Source organism: Rutidosis leptorrhynchoides, chromosome 8, assembly GCF_046630445.1.
Source record: "Rutidosis leptorrhynchoides isolate AG116_Rl617_1_P2 chromosome 8, CSIRO_AGI_Rlap_v1, whole genome shotgun sequence".
Classification (NCBI taxonomy): domain Eukaryota; kingdom Viridiplantae; phylum Streptophyta; class Magnoliopsida; order Asterales; family Asteraceae; genus Rutidosis; species Rutidosis leptorrhynchoides.
The window spans coordinates 187,635,530-187,656,856 of NC_092340.1; the positions used below are offsets into that span (position 1 = coordinate 187,635,530).

Below are 21,327 nucleotides of genomic sequence, written 5' to 3' on the forward strand. Positions count from 1 at the left end.
AAACTCATATTGGAACAGACACGAAAGCTAGACAATTACCCATTGCCGCACCTAAAGCTCCTGCGATAAGTCTTGTTTCGAGTACATATACTCAGGAACTTTCTACTGGAGGAGGAGGTGGTGACTATAACGATCGACAAAACGACAATAATAGGGGTCGTGGTGACTCAAGTTCATCAAGTTTTACTTGATGATTTGTGCTCCAATCTCATCGTACGCAACTCCCGCTTAAACTGCAATGGTATATTAGACAACGGACCAATGCCTACGTCAGTCTCCGTACATTAATTTAACAACTTTAACACACACGTTGAATGTAAGGGTTATCTATTAGTTTTTACTTTTTTTACTTTAAGTCCCTGATGGTTACTTTTTCCATTGAGTCTCCGACTCTCCAAACATTAGTTAAGTCCCTGATGTTCAATTCAAAGAAATTATTTATTTCTTTAATTTAAGTGGTTAAAGTTGTTATACCTATATCAAATCTCACTTGATTTTATGATGCAGATGGTACAGAGTTTGGGTGAATTTTATAGTGCTATGGGCAATCTACTCCTCTTTCTTTACACCTATGGAATTTGGATTCTTCAGAGGATTGCCCAAACACCTCTATTTATTAGACGTACTCGGTCAGGTGGCTTTTGTCGTCGATATTTTTCTGCGGTTCTTTGTAGCTTATAGAGACACTGAGTCTGAGTCCGATATCTTGATCACTGACCGAAACCAGATTGCTCGCCGGTAAGTTTTTTATCCTCCATATGACATTATGGTTTAATCTCTTTTATTCTTTGCAGATCAACTTACAGTGGCCCGTTTTAGCTAGTTTACAACTTTACATCTGTAAATTTGGTCTTATATAAAGCCTTTCTTATTGCAGGTACTTAAAATCTTATTATTTCACCTTAGATATACTTGCCTGCATGCCATGGGACAATATTTATAGGGTACTACTCTAAAGGTTATTTATAGATGCTGATTTTGTTCAAACACTGCACATTATCGACTTACACAGACGTTATCTATGTTAATCAGGCTTCTGGAAGGAAAGAAGAAATAAGATACTTTTTACTAATTAGGTTGTTGCGGGCACGGAAGGTTCTAGAGTTTTTCTCCAAGTTGGAGAAGGACATACGCGTCAACTATTTTATTTCGAGAATTTTAAAACTTACTATTGTCGAATTGTACTGCACACATACAGCAGCATGCATATTCAATTATTTGGCTACAACTCTGCCAGCTTCACAAGAAGAATACACATGGATTGGGAGTTTAAAACTCGGTGGTTATAGTTACTCAAATTTTAGAGACATTGATCTGTGGAAGCGTTATATAACTTCATTATATTTTGCAATAATTACTATGGCAACAGTCGGTAAGTAAACTACTTTATTTATTTATTTATTTATTTATTTATTTATTTATTTATTTATTTATTTATTTATTTATTTATTTATTTATTTATTGTTTTATTTTTTGCATAACAATTTTTTACTTTAATAATATAATGTGAATTTGGTTTCATAGGTTATGGTCATGTACATCCAGTTAATATGAGGGAGATGATATTTGTAATGGTGTATGTCTCATTTGACATGGTTCTTGCTGCTTATTTGGTGGGTAGGGTAACTGCTTTAGTCGTGAAAGGTTCTGATACAGTAATACATAGGGATAGCATAAAAAACTCCTTCAATATATGGACAAAATAAATGACACACAAGATACGAAAGAGATGAAAAAAATACGTACGAAAATAAAAGATAAAGATCAACTACAGTCACCAAATGATACCAGCCACACTGATGTTGCTGTTTTTCAAGACCTCCGTGTTGGAAATAGGAGGCTAGGTATATTATTTGTGGAAGAGAGGATTGATAATTTAGAAGTTTGATTGATCTTGAAAACTTTGTTTTATTACTTACTTGCTTTGCTTTGTTGCTTGATTACAAATGAGAGGTGAATCCATCTATTTATACTACACCATGGACTAGTCTAGAATACTTCATCATCTAATATCTAGATATTTCCTAAGTATTCTCATGATAATTCTAGAATTGTATATTTTACAAGATTATTCTACACACATTCTACACACTTTCACTACTACATATTACAAGAAGTTTCTACATAATGGGCTATAATCTTGATCCAAAATAGTTGTATACTTGCAAGCCCAAATCCAAAACAAATAGCCCACAATCAAGTTTAGTTTCCAACAGCCCCCCTTAAACTTGATTTCGTCACTCCGAGCATATTCCGTAATCTCTGAAATGTCTCGTGTTTTAGGGGCTTTGTGAAAATATCAGCAACTTGGTCAAGTGACTTCGCGTACTTTATCTGCACCTCTTTATTTGTAACACACTCCCTTATGTAATGGTATTTTGTATCGATGTGTTTGCTTCGATCATGGAAGACTGGATTCTTTGCTAGAGCAATCGCAGACTTGTTATCCACATATATCTCTGTAGCTTCCTTTTGAAAAAACTTAAGCTCATTTACTAACTTCCTGAGCCATATTGCATGACAGGTGCACGATGTTGCTGCTACAAACTCGGCTTCGCACGTTGACAGAGTCACAATGGGTTGCTTCTTCGAGCTCCATGTGAACGCCGTATCTCCCATATAGAACACGAAACCACTCGTACTCTTACGATCATCTATGTCTCCAGCCCAATCACTATCACTGTATCCAACTAGCTTGAAGTGCTCAGAAGGCGAATAAAACAGGCCATAGTCAATCGTACCTTTGATGTAGCGAAGTATCCTCTTGGCCGCCTTCAAGTGATTTATTGTAGGTGCTTCCATGTGTCGACTTACTAGTCCAACTCCGTAGAGAATATCTGGCCTCATGCAGGTTAGGTACCTCAGACTTCCAACCAAACTCTTGTATTGTGTTGGGTCCACCAAGTATCCTTCATCATCTTTTGACAATTTGAGATTGTAATCCACCGATGTGTTCATTGACTTGCAGTCATTCATCTTAAACTTCTTGAGCACCTCATTCGCATAACCTTCTTGGGATATGAATATTCCTTCTTTCTTTTGTTTTACCTCGATCCCAAGATAGTAAGCCATAAGTCCAATGTCGGTCATCTCGAACTCCCGAACCATTGCTTTCTTGAACTCCTCAAACATTTTGGGATTACTACCGGTGAATATCAAGTCATCCACGTATAGGCACACAATCATAACATCTCCATCATTGCTAACTTTGGTGTAGAGGGCATGTTCATGGGGGCATTTCGTAAAGTCATTCTGTTGGAAATACTTGTCTATCCTGCTATTCCATGCCCGAGGCGCTTGCTTCAACCCGTATAAGGCCTTTTTCAATTTTAGCACCTTATTCTCTTGGCCTTTCACGATGTATCCCAAAGGTTGTTCTATATAGACTTCTTCTTCTAAGTGGCCATTAAGGAATGCGGATTTGACATCCATTTGATAAATCTTCCAATTATGTCGAGCCGCAAGTGAGATTATCAATCTTATAGTTTCTAGACGAGCGACGGGAGCAAATACCTCGTCATAGTCTATGCCGGCTCGTTGACTATATCCCTTCGCCACCAACCTTGCCTTATATCTTTCAACTTCACCTTTGGAATTCTTCTTGGCCTTGTACACCCATTTTACACCAATAGCCTTATGTCCCTTTGATAGTGTGGCAAGATCCCACGTATTATTCTTCTCGATTGCTTGAATCTCTTCGTCCATAGCACGTTTCCACTTTTGGCTTTTTGCTGCGTCTTCATAACTTATTGGCTCACAATCGGCAAGAAGGCAGAACAATGATAGATCCTCCATAGGCTGGGTTACCTCGTACAACTCCCTAATGCTCCTTGTGTGATGTTGTAGCCTACTTGATTCTCCTCCTGATGTTGGTGTCACTTCATTAGGTGTAGTGGTTGGAGTACGTGGAGAGTGCGGAGATGGTGTACTAGTGAAAGGACCCGTTCATATACATTATAAACGATTCACAATAGTTGATTACATTGCGAGGTATTTGACCTCTATATGATACATTTTACAAACATTGCATTCGTTTTTAAAAGACAATCTTTCTTTACATCGAAAATTGACAGGCATGCATACCATTTCATAATATCCACTATCCAACTATAAATTGATTTAATAATAATCTTTGATGAACTCAATGACTCGAATGCAACGTTCTTCGAAATATGCTATGAAAGACTCCAAGTAATATCTTTAAAATGAGCAAATGCACAGCGGAAGATTTCTTTAACACCTGAGAATAAACATGCTTTAAAGTGTCAACCAAAAGGTTGGTGAGTTCATTAGTTTATCATAATCATTTATTTCCATCATTTTAATAGACCACAAGAATTTCATTTCCAGTTCTCATAAATATACGTCCCATGCATAGAGACAAAAATAATCATTCATATGGTGAACACCTGGTAACCGACATTAACAATATGCATATAAGAATATCCCCTATCATTCCGGGATCCTCCTTCGGACATGATATAAATTTTGAAGTACTAAAGCATCCGGTACTTTGGATGGGGTTTGTTAGACCCAATAGATCTATCTTTAGGATTCGCGTCAATTAAGGTGTATGTTCCCTAATTCTTAGATTACCAGACTTTAATAAGAAGGGGCATATTCGATTTCGATAATTCAACCATAGAATGTAGTTTCAATTACTTGTGTCTATTTCGTCAAACATTTATAAAAGCGCATGTATTCTCAGTCCCAAAAATATAAAGGGTAAAAAGGCAAATGAAACTCACGCATATAAATATTGTAAAATATTTAATAAAGCATTTGCATGTATTCTCAGCCCAAAAGTGAAAAGAGTAAAAAGGGCAAATGAAACTCACGCATATAAATATTGTAAAATATTTAATAAAGCATTTGCATGTATTCTCAGCCCAAAAGTGTAAAGAGTAAAAAGGGCAAATGAAACTCACCATACTGTATTTCGTAGTAAAAATACATATAATGTCATTGAACAAGTGCAAGGTTGGCCTCGGATTCACGAACCTTTATTAATTATATATATTTATATGTTGGTCAATATTTGTATAGTAATTTAGGTCAGGTCATAGTGTAATCCTATCCTATAGCTCGAGTCTGACTCTACAGTATAGTAACATGTTATATTACTCATGCTCAATTAAGATTCTAGTAAAAGGTGACATGTGAAACAACGTAACACAAATGGTTTCATAATCATAAAATAGTATTTTAGGTTTTTTTTTTTTTTTTTTTAGAGAAAATCAACACAAAAAGTTAACTGAAAAGTTAACAGGAAAAGTCAAAGTTCAAAGTCAAAAGTCAAAGGTTAAAGTCAAAAGTCAAAGGTCAAAGTAAAAATGAGGCCGCATGCAAATATATAATAACTTATACAAAAATGATTTTTGATCAAACATGACTAAACGGGCCACTTCAGCTATTTTTAGAAAAATTATCGGAACTCCGATTGATAAACGGCCAAAGATAAAAGTTACACATTACCAAAAAGATTAAGCATAAATATTACAGAAGTAAACTAAATCTAGACAACTCGTAGTTGCCAACGCGTTTTCGGCGTTTCAAAGTTAATTTTTCAGCTTTAATAAATTTACAAAAGTGACCGAGTAGCCTACTTTGGAGATTTTTAGAAAATTCCTCAAAACTCGTATTGACAAACGGTCAAAGCCTGCAAATTCTCGTTACCACAAAGATATAACATGATTTTTGGCAAGAGTAAACACATATCAGGCCGACCATGACAACTGATACAAAACTGACATTTTTAAATAAAAAAGTTTCAGCTCTTTTTAGAATTTTAAAATGTGACCAAACCGTCAACTTTGATGATTTTTAGAAAAATCGTCGAGACTCGAATTGACAAACGGCCAGAGTCGTTTGTTAGACCTTACAGCAAAGAATTCAGTGGTATTTTTTTTTATATATGAAATAACGCAGATCAGCGAAAATTTCAGTTCCCGTTTCGACATTTCATCAAAATTTGCAAAACTTCTTTTGTCCATAACTTGACAACCGTTCAACGAAACGAGACGTGCTTTATATGAAAATTCATCTACTCGACGAGTAGAATCCAAATAACCACTTTTTATAACCCAGAAAATTAGTTCACTAATTATCATCAGCAATTTTAATTACGAAATTAATTATGCAATTTGTTTATTTCATAACTTTCTAACCGTTACTTGGATTCAAGTGATTCTTAAACCAAAATTCAACTATTTTTCGCTAGCTTTCCAACGACATGCATATCTTATACCTTATCTCAATCGTATATGTAACTAATTCAGGAATCAACATAACCTATCTAATGGCAATATCAAAAGTACAAGCATGCATAATCCTATATACTCGAGCACTAGTCAGGGATACACTATTAGTATGTAAAAATTAAATTATGAGTACTCACATATCAATATTGAGATTCAATATTGCAGGAAAGGTACGTAAACGCAACGGAGATGATAAACACTATATTGACCTCACGAGCATACCCATGAACCATACTCAATCACCTCCATAGCTATAACCCATAATTTCCTTAATCCTATCCCACTCGAAAAAACAACTTTGAAATCACTCGGACAGCACTCCGTCGTAATATTTTATGTATACTAATAATATCTTGAGATAATACGGAGTAAATATATATATGTAAATCGATTGAGAGAGTTTAGAGAAAACTATTTTCAAGTTTCTATGAAATAATGAAACCTATTGAATTCTATTTATAATAGATTTTTGAATTATTAAAGTGAATTATTAAAGTATGAATTATTAAAGTGAATTATTAAAGTATGAATTATTAAAGTGAATTATTAAAGTATGAATTATTAAAGTTAAAGTAAAGTAAAAATAAAGTAAAGGTAAAGTTTAAGTATAGTAAAAGTATAAAACTATGTACGTATAATACGCGTATAAATATATATAATATTAATTTAAATCGTTATATATATTTAATAAAATAAAATATAAATATCGTTATCTTTATTATACTAGTTAAGTAATGAGTTATCAAAAGTGGTTCTAGATATTTATAAAAGTTATATACGTTTTAATAATAAAGTTCTTTTTAAACTGAAAACGTTTTTGTACGTTTGAAACTAAATAGATCAATCGAATCTTTATGAGATTAAATCTTCCACTATCCTTTGTCTAGTTCTCAATGATTGACAATTTGTTCATATTTATAAATCACTTTACCATTTTCCGAATATTGTTAAAATGAAAAGATTTCTCAAATCAACGTGGGCCTTTCAACAGAGACTTGTAATCATAATTCAATATATCTGATAATTCAATCATTTGATCTTATCTTCTAATTCCATTGATAAACATTTTGAAACAGATACAATCATATAAAGTATTTAATCTAATATTTTGTTTACGTTTCAAGTTATAATATATATACACATATACATATATAATCATATTCGTTTAATGGTTCGTGAATCGTTGGAACTTGGTCGAGGTTGAATGAATGTATGAACATAGTTTAAAATTCTTGAAATTTAACTTAACAAATATTGCTTATCGTGTCGGAAACATATAAAGATTAAAGTTTAAATTTGGTTGGAAATTTCCGGGTTGTCACAGTACCTACCCGTTAAAGAAATTTCGTCCCGAAATTTGAGTGGAAAGGTCGTGAATGATAATAAGTATGTTTTCATGATGCATACGGGCTGAAAATTAGAGTTTTATCATCAGCGAATAATTTGGATAAACAATCCATTTATATGAAGAGTACGAATGAAGCAAACATAGAAGAGTGAAATGAGTAAGTGTAGATTCATCTTATCATTTGACGTAGATATGATTGATTCCCAGATTTTAAGGGATTTGAAGAAAATCTTCTTAATAAGATTTGACTCTCCGGTAATCAAGGGAATTAGGATCCGCTTTAAATGCGATCGTCCATTTTAATTGTTCTGTCGGAGATTTTCTTATAAATTCACCTCCTTCGTTTCCTTACAACTCACACCATCTGTTGATGCATTTTATGCAAGTCCCTAGACATCTACCCACGTCCATTGCAGGTACAACAGTTTACACGCCACCATGATTGCTCGTTATTATCCTATCCGTGTTTGTATGTGGTTACAGGAACTGCAGGAACGAGATTTAGATGTTTGACTATGTTAGACTTAGTCAGACGTACGAGTGAAGCCTCACTAGTACGGCTGACAGGCTCATACGCGTGGTTGATGCTGAGCTAAGTCACAATTACAACCTAAATGATAAGACACGAGTGAGTGATCACCCGTACAGTTGATGAAGCCAACTCGTATGTGTGATGAATGAATCGTATGGGTGTGTCAACAGCAGGGGTATATAAAGTCTTATGTTCTTCATTTTAGGTTAAGCCTCTCATTTGTTACACACACTCAGATCTAGTGAGCTCCTTCGATTCTCTCTCAGTCCAAATCACCCAGGTGGTGAATAATAGCTCTAGGTGTTGATCTAATCACACTTGATTTAGTTGTGGTTTGACTAAATTAATCAAAAAAAAAAAACTTAACCTATTCACTGGAGGGTTTGATTCACTTATTCTGCCATTGTGTGAGTTAAATCTGTTGATTTCTAAGTTTCTAGTCATGTTTCATCACCTTCTTGTAACAACCCAAACCAAACCACGACAATTCCCGTTAAATTTCACAACATAAAAAAAAATTTCTGGTGCAGTTCATTTGCGCGGCGCGCCAGGTGGGTGCGCGGCGCGCCAAACCACCTGGACAGCCCGCTGTCCCCGGAAGTCAATTTAACGAAAATGTTTGACTAGTTCCCGACATTTTTAGCCAAAACGCTTTTAACCATAAATTCATATATATAAAACTAGCACGTTTAATTAATAAAATTGAGTTTACGAAGCGGGTCCCACAACGACCCATTTTACCACCTTAAGTACCGAAATACAATATTTGACCAAAAGACTTTTAATACAACAAAGCCGAGCATGGCGATTGGGAATACGCTACCCAATCCTAAGTGATCCAAAAGTAAGTCACTAAAGCAACTATGCACGTCTTCTAGTCCTCGCGCTTACCCGAGCCACCAATCCGCATGCAATCTATAAAAAGAGTCAACAACGAGAGGGTAAGCTAACGCTTAGTGAATGATAATATACTACATACATATATATGCATAAAATGGACACGCCACATAAATAAACAAATACCGCATACCGGAGCGTCCAAGCCTAAAGGCAAGCTAATCTAAGTATACCATACGATCACTAAGCAACAAGCTAATAATACCATCAATAAGGTAAGTTCACCAACGCCAATGTGAACAACGCCAATAACTACCCCCGGAGGGTTAACTACATCACGACAACACAACATTAATCACGAATTAGCAATTCGACAATCATGCAACATATCGTGCATATACCAATAACCGCAAGTCCACAATAGCTAGCAATACCAAAAGCATATAGTTCATAATTAAATATGCCAATACATAACTCATACAACCATGGTTAACCAAGTACACAAGGGAACGGTACATGAAAGTCCGTTGGAGTTCATAACATCCACTAGTGTTACTTACACACCGCGTAATCACTAGTCCCCCGGGTGATGTCTTAAACACCGCGACTAACTCACCCTTACAACAATGTGGCGTCTTAAACACCACGACGAATCCACACTTCATTCAATACAATGAGTGGTGTCTTGAACACCGCGACACTTCCACTCCCATGACATTGTGGTGTCTTAAACACCGCGACAATACCACAAGTCAATTACACAATGAGTAGTGTCTTAAACACCGCGACAATACTACTCGTCAATTCCACAATGAGTAGTGTCTTAAACACCGCGACAATACTACTCGTTTCATAGAACGTGGTGTCTTAAACAACGCGACAATACCACATTCGTACAACACAATTAAATACATTACATACATACACGCATAATTATTCCACTCACAACCACGTGTGATAACGTACACCCAAAATGTGTACTTTGCCAAAGGTAGTCAACCAAAACGCACAACCGTGCCAATTGGACCTATGCACAAGTCCATCAAATCCACCTATATGTGAAGTGAGCTCTATAGCCGAGAATAACTTCACCCGACCCGCACCCATCCTACACATACATATGCATATAGGATATTAACACTCACCTTGAAGTCTTGATGAAAGCTTCCAAATAATCTGCAACTCGCCAATGGAAAATACCTATTTCATTATCATAATTACAACAATACACTTAGAATGGATTCACAAATCAACCCAAATTGACACTTAGTGCAAATTTGACCCAAATGCACTTCCAAGTACAAAACGCACCCAAAATTAACCAATAATCACTAACACAAGTGAGAATGGTCTTAATACGCCAATTAAACCCGATCATAGGTGTTAAACACCTATCTTGCCCAAAATGACACTTAAACCCTAGTTTGACCCATAAGAAGTCAATATCACGCTATTAGCAAGTTTTGACACCAAAACATATTTAACTCGGTTTAACACTTCAACTTAATCCATTTTAAGTTTATAAACTTTGTTAAATCGCCAATTGGGTCATAATCACCACCAAACCTTAATTTGACCCAAAGTCAAAGTTAGTCAACCAAATAACCCTAAATAGGTTTCAATACTTCCACAATCACTAAACCTAGTGATTAAACCCAATTTCAAGTTCTAAACATAACCAATTTGTTCACCAAACCGAAATCCACCAACAATAACAATAAACCCGATTACTAGCATCACTAAAGTCACTTCATGAGTCTAAATGGGTTTATCAACAAATCAAGTTCAAACCCTAACTTTGAATAGCAAAATCAACAATGAAATTCGGAGTTAGAACTTACCAATACCGCCAAAATGATGCCGTTGACGAGTGGAACAACTTTAATACCCGAGGTTTGGTGAGAAATCGACTCCTTCTTCCCCAAATCAAGCCCTCTCTCTCTAAACCCTTACTCTCTCTCTAAAAATGGTTGAGAGTGTTTTTGGTTGGTGAGAATTTGATCCAAACTGATCAAAGGATCAGTTTTGATGACCCTAAACCGACCCCAAGTGAAAAGACCAAAGTACCCTTCATTTAAAGCCTTTAAAAAGGCTGAAAATTGCTTCTGACCCATTCGGCGCGCCGCGCCACATTGTGGAGCGCCGCTCCACTCTGCAGGTCAGATTTCAGAAACTTGTTTTGGCCATAACTTTTTGACCGTAGCTCCGTTTTCGATGAATCAAATATCGTTGGAAACGTAATAAGATTTTCTTTCCAATGGTAAGGCTTTGAAACATCAACACAAACTTTATTTGGGGTTGAAAAGGTACGTACACACCTTGTACCTCAAACAACGTCCAGTTTTCCTTCGACGGTCGAGCAAGCAACACCTACATGTTGTGCACACTCCATACACACATAGTACACCTTAAATACATTATGTACAATAAATATTTGGGTCTTACAACTCTCCCCCACTTAGAATCGATCACGTCCTCGTGATCCTCGTCACTTAACCAAACGGACCACACTCCACGGTCCTCAACATAAGTCCCAATCCGACTTTCCTAAGCAATTCTTCCCGACGAATCGCCTTCCACAACTAAATCGTCATCCACGATTTTTCTCAAATCTACAATCCGAGCACTAAAACCATACTCATTCCCTCGCATCGGGAAACTCATCCCATCTCTAACCGAGATATCACTCCTCTAGCGTACCATTACCAAGTACCGTGCTAAAGCAACCAAGTGTCAACCTAAGGTCAACAACCCGAAACGATGAAGACCGAACCAAACGAATCCTTACGGATAACACCAATCACTAAACATCCCTTGTAGCGCATAATACAACCAATACGCAACTACCGTAACATCATAAGCGAACGACTAGAACCGCTAGCGTCCAATCGACTATAACAACTTAAAACCCTAGGCGTACAAAATCGACCATTGTCACGCCCGTAACGACATGTGAGCGAAATACGGCTATCGCATCAGTAATCACACAATACGGTCCTCACGATCCCACCATAGGAGTATAAAACAACTGATAGATCACTCAACACCGGATGAAGTCAGCGGACCCGAAAGTCATGCTTCACCGATATAACAATACCTCATGATGAAGTCAGCGGACCCCGAAAGTCATGCTTCACCACTATAACAATACCTCACACAACGAGTAGTGCAACATCGCGCTCCGCTACACTATAGTGAACCCTAACGGATACCGCTAACCGTCTACACTATCGAGCAAGAACCACCTATATCAAACATAGGAACCAAACAATAATTCTCTAAAAGAGAATCCGACACACACACATCCCTTAACCGAGGGATTTCACCTTGCTCGTCAAACACATCCATTATCTCACAATGAGATTTACCACATTACCACCTCGGTGGTAATTTAAATCCAAACCAATAGTACAACTTGAACCAAAATTGTACTCCACCACAAATCGACCAAAAACTAGGTCCCAACACAAGTTTCGGATCTACCATAAGCACTATCCGAAATCTCACCCTAAAACTTCCTCGTGCGGGAGTGTAACTCCCCCACTTGGAACTACGTTCCATATCCATAACTCGTACTACCGTACAGTGCTACCAAATGTAGACTTTACCAACGATTGGGTACACACGACCCATCACCACATCTCGCTCTAACCTCGAGTTCACGAAGGATTTTAACCAATCCTTATACACTTTGAACGAAAGCGTACCGCAACACAATCGGAGTCGAACACCACGCTAGTAGGTATAAAAGAGGCACCTAATGTTGCATCATGTAGACTCCATTACCAACACACATCGAGATTAAAAACACTCGATCTCAAGGGTTCCAACCACCCGACGAACCTCACGGTTCATCACTTCAACATAAAAGCGAACACGCGCTTAACAATCGAACACCAAAACCATTTCCGTGGCTTGGTAGAAACATTTCTCAAATATCAAGGAATGCTTGGTTGCACCAAGTCTTACGCCCTTCGCCCGACAATCAAACGTCACCATAGGGTACTTCCATTAGGAACGTCACCCATAACAACAATATGCACAACACAAGGCATTAACAACTCAAACTCAAACGGCATCGAACATTCCCAAGACTTGTGACTCCTCATGCCACCATTGTAACATCTAGACGCGCTAGAATTCGATATACTCGTCCGTGTACCACCCGTGCTCACGCTCGGACCCTTAGTCCTCTTACTCGGAGCACCATAAGAAACAACCCTTATCTCTCTTGAAGGTTCACCCTTCTTCGATCGTGTATGCGACTCGAAACCCCTAACCAAGTCGAATAATTCCGAAAACGATTTCGCTTGACCACGACTAATTTTTACTTTTCAAGTCGTCATTCAAAGTCCAATAGAAATCCCCCATTAACAAACGATCACTTCCCAAATACTCCGGACAAAAACGAGCCTTCGCCATAAAGGTCGTCTTGAGAGTACTCAAATCCATAGATCCTTGTCGCAAGTTTCGCAACTCATTACGCAATTCCCACAAATTGGCCGAAGTCCGGAACTCCTCGAAGAATTCCTCCTTAAACTCGTCCCACGATAAGACCATAAACGTTTCACCACCAACAAGATCAATCTTACCATCCAACCAATCCCTTGCCCTACCCCGCAACAAACTAGTTGCGAGCCTCGTCTTCTTCTCAGGAGGGCAATCAATCGTGCGAAAACGCCCTTCGACATCCGAAATCCAAGTTGTGCTTACCAATGGATCCGGTTTCCCGTCGTACATCGGTGGTTTAGTCCTCATGAAGCTCTTAAGATAACGCTTCATTTCGCCACTACTTTGAAGTTTGGAATACTTCCTATCCATTTCTTCTCGAAACGCTCTCATTTGCTCCGCAACGGCGGCCGCAACTCTAGCGTTAAACTCCACGTTATTCGCCTCGATCTCGTTTCGCGTCGTCAATCTCAAAATGCAAAACGATTAGATCACGAACGTATAAAATCGCACGCACAACTCCGTCCCATCTTGCTAAACACTCGTCGTACATCACTCGTTAGACGCGATTTGCACCCGTAATAAGGTTTGCAAGTTCTTATTACGCACGCACGCCGCATCGACTTGTTAGTACAACGACCGTCTCGCTCGATCACATAAACAAACACATCAAGATTCTACGCGATACAAACATACGCGAGAATTATTTTCACAACACAAATAACATATTAATAATATCCGCATTACTAATACAAACGTTAGTCAACCTATAACAAGGCACTAACTAAACCTATTCCTGACCCGTAATCCTACAAGTCCCGCAACAAAGTAAGCACACACAAAGTCTAAGTCTAGGCACCTATCTCAAGTCACCTAAATCCCTTAGACCATGCTCTGATACCACTTGTAACAACCCAAACCAAACCACGACAATTCCCGTTAAATTTCACAACATAAAAAAAAATTTCTGGTGCAGTTCATTTGCGCGGCGCGCCAGGTGGGTGCGCGGCGCGCCAAACCACCTGGACAGCCCGCTGTCCCCGGAAGTCAATTTAACGAAAATGTTTGACTAGTTCCCGACATTTTTAGCCAAAACGCTTTTAACCATAAATTCATATATATAAAACTAGCACGTTTAATTAATAAAATTGAGTTTACGAAGCGGGTCCCACAACGACCCATTTTACCACCTTAAGTACCGAAATACAATATTTGACCAAAAGACTTTTAATACAACAAAGCCGAGCATGGCGATTGGGAATACGCTACCCAATCCTAAGTGATCCAAAAGTAAGTCACTAAAGCAACTATGCACGTCTTCTAGTCCTCGCGCTTACCCGAGCCACCAATCCGCATGCAATCTATAAAAAGAGTCAACAACGAGAGGGTAAGCTAACGCTTAGTGAATGATAATATACTACATACATATATATGCATAAAATGGACACGCCACATAAATAAACAAATACCGCATACCGGAGCGTCCAAGCCTAAAGGCAAGCTAATCTAAGTATACCATACGATCACTAAGCAACAAGCTAATAATACCATCAATAAGGTAAGTTCACCAACGCCAATGTGAACAACGCCAATAACTACCCCCGGAGGGTTAACTACATCACGACAACACAACATTAATCACGAATTAGCAATTCGACAATCATGCAACATATCGTGCATATACCAATAACCGCAAGTCCACAATAGCTAGCAATACCAAAAGCATATAGTTCATAATTAAATATGCCAATACATAACTCATACAACCATGGTTAACCAAGTACACAAGGGAACGGTACATGAAAGTCCGTTGGAGTTCATAACATCCACTAGTGTTACTTACACACCGCGTAATCACTAGTCCCCCGGGTGATGTCTTAAACACCGCGACTAACTCACCCTTACAACAATGTGGCGTCTTAAACACCGCGACGAATCCACACTTCATTCAATACAATGAGTGGTGTCTTGAACACCGCGACACTTCCACTCCCATGACATTGTGGTGTCTTAAACACCGCGACAATACCACAAGTCAATTACACAATGAGTAGTGTCTTAAACACCGCGACAATACTACTCGTCAATTCCACAATGAGTAGTGTCTTAAACACCGCGACAATACTACTCGTTTCATAGAACGTGGTGTCTTAAACAACGCGACAATACCACATTCGTACAACACAATTAAATACATTACATACATACACGCATAATTATTCCACTCACAACCACGTGTGATAACGTACACCCAAAATGTGTACTTTGCCAAAGGTAGTCAACCAAAACGCACAACCGTGCCAATTGGACCTATGCACAAGTCCATCAAATCCACCTATATGTGAAGTGAGCTCTATAGCCGAGAATAACTTCACCCGACCCGCACCCATCCTACACATACATATGCATATAGGATATTAACACTCACCTTGAAGTCTTGATGAAAGCTTCCAAATAATCTGCAACTCGCCAATGGAAAATACCTATTTCATTATCATAATTACAACAATACACTTAGAATGGATTCACAAATCAACCCAAATTGACACTTAGTGCAAATTTGACCCAAATGCACTTCCAAGTACAAAACGCACCCAAAATTAACCAATAATCACTAACACAAGTGAGAATGGTCTTAATACGCCAATTAAACCCGATCATAGGTGTTAAACACCTATCTTGCCCAAAATGACACTTAAACCCTAGTTTGACCCATAAGAAGTCAATATCACGCTATTAGCAAGTTTTGACACCAAAACATATTTAACTCGGTTTAACACTTCAACTTAATCCATTTTAAGTTTATAAACTTTGTTAAATCGCCAATTGGGTCATAATCACCACCAAACCTTAATTTGACCCAAAGTCAAAGTTAGTCAACCAAATAACCCTAAATAGGTTTCAATACTTCCACAATCACTAAACCTAGTGATTAAACCCAATTTCAAGTTCTAAACATAACCAATTTGTTCACCAAACCGAAATCCACCAACAATAACAATAAACCCGATTACTAGCATCACTAAAGTCACTTCATGAGTCTAAATGGGTTTATCAACAAATCAAGTTCAAACCCTAACTTTGAATAGCAAAATCAACAATGAAATTCGGAGTTAGAACTTACCAATACCGCCAAAATGATGCCGTTGACGAGTGGAACAACTTTAATACCCGAGGTTTGGTGAGAAATCGACTCCTTCTTCCCCAAATCAAGCCCTCTCTCTCTAAACCCTTACTCTCTCTCTAAAAATGGTTGAGAGTGTTTTTGGTTGGTGAGAATTTGATCCAAACTGATCAAAGGATCAGTTTTGATGACCCTAAACCGACCCCAAGTGAAAAGACCAAAGTACCCTTCATTTAAAGCCTTTAAAAAGGCTGAAAATTGCTTCTGACCCATTCGGCGCGCCGCGCCACATTGTGGAGCGCCGCTCCACTCTGCAGGTCAGATTTCAGAAACTTGTTTTGGCCATAACTTTTTGACCGTAGCTCCGTTTTCGATGAATCAAATATCGTTGGAAACGTAATAAGATTTTCTTTCCAATGGTAAGGCTTTGAAACATCAACACAAACTTTATTTGGGGTTGAAAAGGTACGTACACACCTTGTACCTCAAACAACGTCCAGTTTTCCTTCGACGGTCGAGCAAGCAACACCTACATGTTGTGCACACTCCATACACACATAGTACACCTTAAATACATTATGTACAATAAATATTTGGGTCTTACACTTCTATTCTTTCCCCCTCAACTCATATTTTAAAGTATTCATCAATATGCTCCATCCAGTTCTGATTCTCGATATACTTCTAACTTTCACATCGGTCATTCTTCTTTTTTTTCATCTACCGCCGGAAGAATCTATTTACTTCTACTATACTCTTGGGTTTATAGTGTTCCTAGTTCTCCCGTGTCTTTATATTGCTATATGCATCGATATATATGGTTTATAATTTCTGGTTTATCGTTGGGCTTTATATGTTCCCTTATATTTCAAAGTCTCTGCTTCTGTCTTCTATAATCATTATCATTCACAGTTAATGCTCTCTTTTATTTGCTGCAATTTATACCCCAATTTCTATTTCGGAGTTTTGTCCTTTCGTTTCTTCTTCTTGCGATTAAGCACCGCTTGTAATGGTCCAGAATTCACAGATATGAATTTTGAAATGAACATTGTTAATGTTCTAGGAAGGAAATTGTGATGGCACGATCTTGACTTGTCAAATTACTAAAGTACCTTGGAAAAGGCCGAATCATCAAGAAATATTTTCTTGATATTTTAGAGGTTAAATAGAATACAAGAGTCGTATAACATGGCACATGATGATGTTATGATCTGTGAATCATCACGTTCCATTTAGAAACTCAGCATGACTTACTGTAATATAATCACATTGATCAAGTGTCATTATATTATACTAATTCATGCTTCAGTTCCCAACACTACTTCAAAATATTCCTATTTTAAACTTGAATGTTTCAGAATTTAGAAACTAAAATAGTTTCTTTTATGATGTAATACAGATAGCGCGAAGAGGTAAATGATTTCAAATAAGAAAAATTAAGAAAATATCTTCAGAAATATGGAGGATATTTATAATGAAAGATATGATGATATTTTAGAATTTCTAATATCAGAGGATGATGAAGAATATTGTCCGCAGGGGTTTAGAGTCAGGAGCAAGGTATTCGTTAATGACTTCAGCAGATACTGAATTATTTGGATCCTTTGAAGTCAGGTTCAGTCTTTGTAATTTGTCCACAGCCTCCTTCCTACTTGCTCAATCCGTTTTCAAGTTCCAAGACTTCTCTTTTTCTGCACTTTGCCAGCACACCTATTCATTATCATCAAACTTTTACTGTTAAGGTCGTTTATAGTTTTTTTGCTGCTTCATCAGTATTTTTCCATTTTCGGAAAACCAATTCGTAGTTTGAAGTGTTTTTCAGAATCTTCACATTCAAATTAAGTCCAGAAGATAGACGTTATATATACACATATAACTGTTGGCGTAGACATGCTGCGAGATTTCAAAATACTGATTGCTAATTCACAATGATTCGTATGGAAATTCTCATTACAAGATGCGAATGAGTAAATGATGGGGTTTCAATGAATAATTATAATGACTTTTTGGAGAGGCTAAAGTCAAAGGGTAATGAAGTTGTTGATACATCTGTTAATAATGTGGTGGAATGTAAAAGGTTCCCTGGTAATGATGGTGTATATCTCAAGGTTATAATAAGGTTAGTCTGACTGAAAAGTCGAAGTTGACTTGCTGGAGCTGTGACAAAACTGGCTACTTTGAATAGGAGTCGCAAAGTTATTTTTGCTAATAAATGCTAAAGAATCTGACACGGATACATTGTTTAAACTTTTACTTTGGTTTCAAGAGTTTTTCGGGTACACAACTGTGGGTAACATGTGGTTGGATCATCATCTCGATTGCTCATCATTCGAAGTGTCTTCAGAAATTTTCGAAGGGTTTGAACACAGATTGTAATCGTTAACATACATTTGATGTTCTAACACAGTTTTGAAGTCAAAATATAGCTTGTGAAAGATGTAAGGATCTAAGAGTGATGATTTTGGTCATATCTCAAGTTGAATTTTGAGATTTCAAAATCAGAATATGTAATTAAATTTTGAATGAGTATGGTTGTTTTGATTTCTATAAAAGAATATATATTGTTGTGAAAGTAGGGAGTATAATGGATGATTTGCTGAATCAGATTCGAAGAATGTAATATATTAATTGTGAATTTATATATCTCTCGGGTATTACCTACCCGTTAAAAAAATTTCACAATTAATATTTTGTATAAAAGAATTTTATTACAGTCTTTATGAAAATATATATATGTATATTTTCTTCAGATTTAACATAGATTTAATAGGTTAATGTTAAATTAAACTCATTTGATTTACGGTTGAAACTAGAATTGAATAATCCCTAAAGGCTTTAAAAAGTACATAACTTTTACGCAGTATTTCTTTAATGACATTGAAATTATGAATCAATACTTCGTTATTTGTTGATGTATGATGTTCGGTTCGTGGAATTCTTGTAAATTTCGCAAAGTACGAATGATGTTATCTGAAAAGTTTCGGGTACATCGATGATGAAAGTGTAAAATCAAATATATACTTGATTTATTATGAATTGGAATTTGTTGAATTGCGACAGAGATTGTAGTTAACGCTGGTTAAGTTGCGGTCGAAGGACGTACATTATTGCATATTTCTAATATGAATTAACCGAGTAGTTAAGATTCACACACAATAGCTTAGCACGGAAAGATTTATTTTTATTTCAAAATATATAAAATATACATATAATTTCTTCAAAGGGAATGAGTTAATTCTTCATAACTCGTTGATACAATATACGGTTTATTGATTCGTAATGATGTCCATAGTGATTCTTGAGCTGACGGAGTTTGTGATGTTATAGGTGTTGTTGATTCTGATGTTGACTGTACTGATGATGCTGGTGACGCTGACGGTACTGTTGATGCTGTTGGTAAAACAAGTTTAGCTTGTTAATCACACACCATTTTTGTCAGGGTTTCTACTCTTCCTTCTATCATTTTGGTTCGCTTAACTGATTTATGGTTAGGGCTAGATTAGATAATCTCTAAGACTTTAGAGATTACATAATCTACGCGGAATGTTTCTCCAATGAAGTTATGAATTAATACTTCATCGGTTATTGTTGTTGGTATTCCTTGGTATCTACAGGGCGTATGACATTGGTGCTCGTGGGACAGAGTGTAAAGTTGAGGTTTACGACGTGGTTGTGGTTGGGGTGGTAATGGTACTATTGGCGTTGATGATGGTGTTACTGGTTATGCTGCTGATGCTGCTGCTGGTGTTTGTAATCTCTGCACCATATTCTCCAAAGCCACTACCCGAGCGCGAAGCTCGTTGACTTCTTCTATTACACCGGGGTGATTGTCGGTTCGGACGAGCGGATAAATAAAATCTAAAATTTGATGTAATATATAATCGTGACGAGATACTCTGGAAATGAGCGAGAAAATGGTGTTTCGGACAGGTTCACCGGTAAGTGCTTCAGGTTCTTCGTCAAGAGGGCAATGTGGTGGATGGAAGGGATCACCTTCTTCTTGTCTCCAATGATTGAGGAGGCTACGAACCCATCCCCAATTCATCCAGAATAGGTGATGACTGATTGGTTGATCTATTCCGGTCACACTGCTTTCGGAGCTGGAGTGGGATTCCATTTCGAAATCCGAGGAACTTAAATTAATGATGAATTCCATTTCGTACGATTGAATAAGGATTTTTTTTTTCGATATGAAATGATTTTCGGTTATCGTATGGTATTCTAATTACATAGAATATCCATATATATAGAACAAAAGATTTCGTAAATTACGGAGGAATTTACGAGATATATCAGGCAACGTTTACAGTAATAGATACGATAAGATATGATTTAGCAGATACGCTAAGATATGAATTTTTGTCTATACACTATTCATGCAATCAATGCAGCAAGACGTGTCTTAGACTAAAAATGATAAGCAGGTAATTTCCTGAGGATAATAAGTAGTTAATTTTTGACACAAAATGATAAGCAAAACTATTGACATGCAGACACGGTCGAAGTCCAGACTCACTAATGCATCCTATCGACTTATCTGTTAGACACACTAATGCAGACCTGGTTCGCTAAGACCACCGCTCTGATACCAACTGAAAGGACCCGTTCATATACATTATAAACGATTCACAATAGTTGATTACATTGCGAGGTATTTGACCTCTATATGATACATTTTACAAACATTGCATTCGTTTTTAAAAGACAATCTTTCTTTACATCGAAAATTGACAGGCATGCATACCATTTCATAATATCCACTATCCAACTATAAATT

The 21,327-nt window shown here is 37.1% G+C and overlaps 1 pseudogene; it reads left to right on the forward strand.

Moving 5' to 3' along the window:
• Positions 1–261: 261 nt before the first annotated feature.
• Positions 262–21,327, forward strand: part of LOC139863966 (potassium channel SKOR-like) — a 32,310-nt pseudogene continuing 11,244 nt past the window's right edge.